At 45.2% G+C, this 4,189-nt stretch overlaps 1 pseudogene; it reads right to left on the minus strand.

Moving 5' to 3' along the window:
• Positions 1–485: 485 nt before the first annotated feature.
• On the minus strand, positions 486–3,216 carry LOC147018113 (uncharacterized; annotated as a pseudogene).
• Between the last annotated feature and the right edge of the window lie 973 nt (positions 3,217–4,189).

Raw genomic sequence — 4,189 nt, forward strand, 5'->3', positions numbered from 1 at the left:
AGAATATAACTGCAATAAAATAAGCCTTGTAGGGGAAGCCGTCTACTTCATTCTTCTCCATTCATAAAATTCACCCCCACTCCAGTGCGTTGCAACTGTTACAAAGCGTGAAACGCGGTGGAGTCAAGGATGTTAGTGATTTTTTGGTTCAGATTCTTCCAAAAGCACCAAATTTGACCCATATGTTGCCCATAAAATACTTTTTCGATTTTATACGGGCGCCAAGATGGGCGCCCCCCGGGGCCGCCATATTGGCGAAATCCATTTTTGGCCGCCATCCGGGTTAGAGGGCAATCGTAGTTTAAAAAATTAAAAGGGCTAGAATCATGAATAATACCACCTTTTAGGGGTTTTCGGGGTCACGGAATCTGATTCTGATCTCATTTTGATGATTTCAGGCCATGGTCACCCCATTTTGGGTTCAAAGGTCAAAGATCAAAAGTGGTACTACTAAAAATTCAACAAAAATTATTCAGGAACAATTTTTATTGAAATACTTCGGGAATAACATCTGCTGACAAAACGTCGCTATGTACGCTCATGACATATCCGTGGAACTCGTCCAGTGAGAAGTTGCCCTGAGCTTTACTATCTATATTATCCACATCGTGGGTGGTGAAGACCTTGAGATGGCTATTGGTGGATACCACCACCCCATCCTGAGCATGTCGAGCACACACCGCATGTGCAACATCTCGCTTCACTTCCATGACGCGATTGTACGATACCGAGATACCCTGTTCTTGGTCAATCCCAATCTGTTTTTTGTCCCGTGCGTGTCTGTGCAGCTTGAGGCCACGGTACAGGGGGAAGGGGGTTTCTCGCTCCTTGTTGTGCCGTACTGCAGACATCTTGACTGCATGGTGCGTACCCTTACTAGTATTGTAGATGAGCAGTTGTGAGATGTTGCATGCGATCTTCTCCCGTGCATCCAGATTGGCGTCGCCACCGATCTTCTCATGTCCACGAAGAGCTGACAGGCTCCGGAAAACTACGTTGAAGAGACTCCTCATCTCCTCGTTGACTGGAGCCGTGAGGCAGTTAAGGGGGAAGGAGCCATCGAAAGGCTCCTGACTCTGTAGACAAAACTTGTGCATCATCACCGCAGCCCGCATGAACGTAAGTGTGTCCTCTTGGCCAGCTCATCAACCACCTTCAGTTTGTGAGATATGTAAATATCCTTCCTGCCTTCATTCCTCTTGTAGTGTAGTAGATAGTAGAAAAAACGTGCAAATTATGATACAAGCATCAAATTTGGCATTTCTGTTCTGCAGGGCTTTCTAATCAAATCTGCCCGATTGGCCGTTTGAAAATCCAAATTTTGAAAAATTTGAAAAAAAAAAAAAAAAACTTCAAAAAAATTTGAAGTCACAGCTGGCTGAAATTCTTGAAGCGCAAGTGAACATCCCAGACAGAGAACCAAGGGGAGATGCAGTCATCATTGATGGCTCAGCACTTATCAATGCCCTGCCTCCACGCACTTCAAAGATATTTGATGACTATGCTAAAGAAGACATCATCCCAAAAGTTGAATCCTATGGTGCCAGGTACGAGAGGGTGGACGTAGTGTTAGATGTGTACAAGAAGTCAAGTCTAAAGTCCGAGGCAAGGTCGAAAAGGGGGCAAGGAATCAGAAGAAGAGTGACAGGAACCAATAAGACCCCAAGTAACTGGAGAAGCTTTCTTCGAGATGACAGCAACAAGACTGAGCCATTTCACTTCCTTGCGGAAAAGATGTGTAAAGCACAGACGACAAGCACAGTCATTGTCACAAAAGGAGAAGATGCAATTAGCAACACAAGGAAGTCACTGGATGCTGTGTCTCCATGTTGTCATGAAGAAGCTGACACTCGAATATTTGTACACGCCAGGGATGCAACGACGGATGGTAGCAAGTCCATTATCATTAAGGCTAATGACACGGACGTACTAGTCATGGCAATATCTATACTGCCATCCTTACAGGAACTAGGTCTTGAGAACATGTGGATTGCCTTTGGCCAAGGAGCCAAGGCACGATCGATTCCAGTCCATGAGGTAGTTTCTGCAAGAGGGCCTGATAAAGCTAGAGGGATCCCATACTTCCATGCGTTCACTGGATGTGACGTCATGTCTGCCTTCCGCAGTAAAGGGAAGAAAACTGCATGGCAGATTTGGAACGTCTTTGATGATGTTTCTGAAACATTCACCAATCTCAGCCAGCATCCAACATTGATTTGTGATCTTGACTTTTTTGAAGTTTTTTTTTTTTTCAAATTTTTCAAAAGTTGGATTTTCAAATGGCCAATCAGGCAGATTTGATTAGAATCCCCTGGAGAACAAATGTGCCAAATTTGATGCTTGTATCATCATTTGCACGATTCCTCTCAAAAATTGCTGTTATCTGCCCCACCATTGGAAAACTCAACCCATTCAGGTAGGAGGTCGAGAAGGTGATCCTTGTATCGAGTTGAGTGTGGCTCTTTTTTGTCTCGGCATGGGCGACCTTGATCACTCATAAGCTTTTGATGCATCTCGCGTAGCTCTGAGAGCTTAAATACGGTGGTGTCCGAATGTTCGATCAGGGCTACAATTTGAGCGCAGATGATGGGATCGAAGGGCGGAGGTGCAGGACCCATCGATTCTAGTCGCTCGGCAGCGCGAGCGGAGTCTCGCAAACGTACATAACACTGATGGTGATAATAGGCATCAGCCGCATGTGCATCAGACGCTACGGCAACCAGTCTGCCAAGTAAATGAAAGTTTTTGTTCATCTTCGCCCAACTCTTTAGATTGGCATCGACGACATCAGTTACTACCTTGTGGAGGTTGGCCTGGTCCTCCCCCTCACAGATTACACAACACTTGACATTGGCTGGAGGCTGAAATTCCCCAGATGACCTGATTTTTTTTGGGACTATTCTGAGAGCCGGCTTCTTTGTCTAGCTTCTCTCTCGCCCGCTTGACATGACAACTACTACAATAACTCCTGCAAGTTTTGTGATACCTAGCCTTATGCGATTTAAGAGTTGCTGCAATACCTGAGCCATCATTCAACTGACTAATCGTGACATTGATACCAGAAGGAAGATTATTGCCATTGATAGCATTGAAGTCTTTGAGATCTCTCTCAAGTGATACAAGTCCCTCCTCCTTAGGAGTTTGCAAGACTTCTCCAGTTTTGTCCGATTGACAAAGACAACAGAGTCCCCAATTCATAATTTCGGTAGAGGACATAGTTCGACACATTATTGAGGCTCGTCGTCGCGATGAACTTTCATCTCATCATCACGGCAACACGATAGCAGGCTGAGTCGCAGGTTCCGGATCCACTCCTGAACACTCAAGAACAGGGATAGGATAGTCTCATGAGATAGGGTAGATGTCACAGCTCCGAATGGCATCATGCACCACCGCCGCTGCTGGACACGTTGATGCTCACAGACTTGGTATTATCTTAAAATGAAACAAAAAGTTTACGACATTACGAGTCAAAATTAAAAACATTCAAGTCTTATTTTCTAAATGATTAACGGGTTCTTTTGATTGATAACCCAGGTAGGCCATAGAGGCCATAGACAGGCCATTTTTGAAATGACGCCCCAAAAACACCGGGTTTGACCCCAAAATGACCTTCAGGGTGACCTTGAGGGGTGACCTTGACCTCATATCGTTGAAATAAAATCAGAATCAGATTCCCTGACCCCGAAAACCCTTAAAAAGTGGTATTATTCATGATTCTAGCCCTTTTGGTTTTTGAACTACGATTGACCTCCAACCTGGATGGCGGCCATAATTGGATTTCGCCAATATGGCGGCCCTGGGGGGCGCCTGTCTTGGCGCCCATCGAAAATCGAAAAACTATGGCATGGGTGACATATGGGCCAAATTTGGTGCTTTTGGAAGAATCTGAACCAAACAGTCCCTATAATGCCCTAACATCCCTGACGAGTGGTTCACTGGCTGTGACACGTGACCTCGACCTGACGTCAAGCTCACGCACCGACGAACGATGAACACGTGTTTGACAGTAGCGAGCGTTGCAAGTTTTTAATTGGCTGTGATGCACTTTCACTCTACCGGCTCTCACGAACGAACGGAAAGATATTTTGGAATTCTGTTTTCAGATTTCGCAGTCGATAGCCATCGGCTAAATCACAACGTAGAAAACCAGGTGAAAAACGGAGGATTTTTGGTATTTTGGTGACTA

The sequence above is a fragment of the Eptatretus burgeri genome, chromosome 10 (genome assembly GCF_056783735.1).
Source record: "Eptatretus burgeri isolate ZD-2024b chromosome 10, Ebu_testis_v1, whole genome shotgun sequence".
Taxonomy (NCBI): domain Eukaryota; kingdom Metazoa; phylum Chordata; class Myxini; order Myxiniformes; family Myxinidae; genus Eptatretus; species Eptatretus burgeri.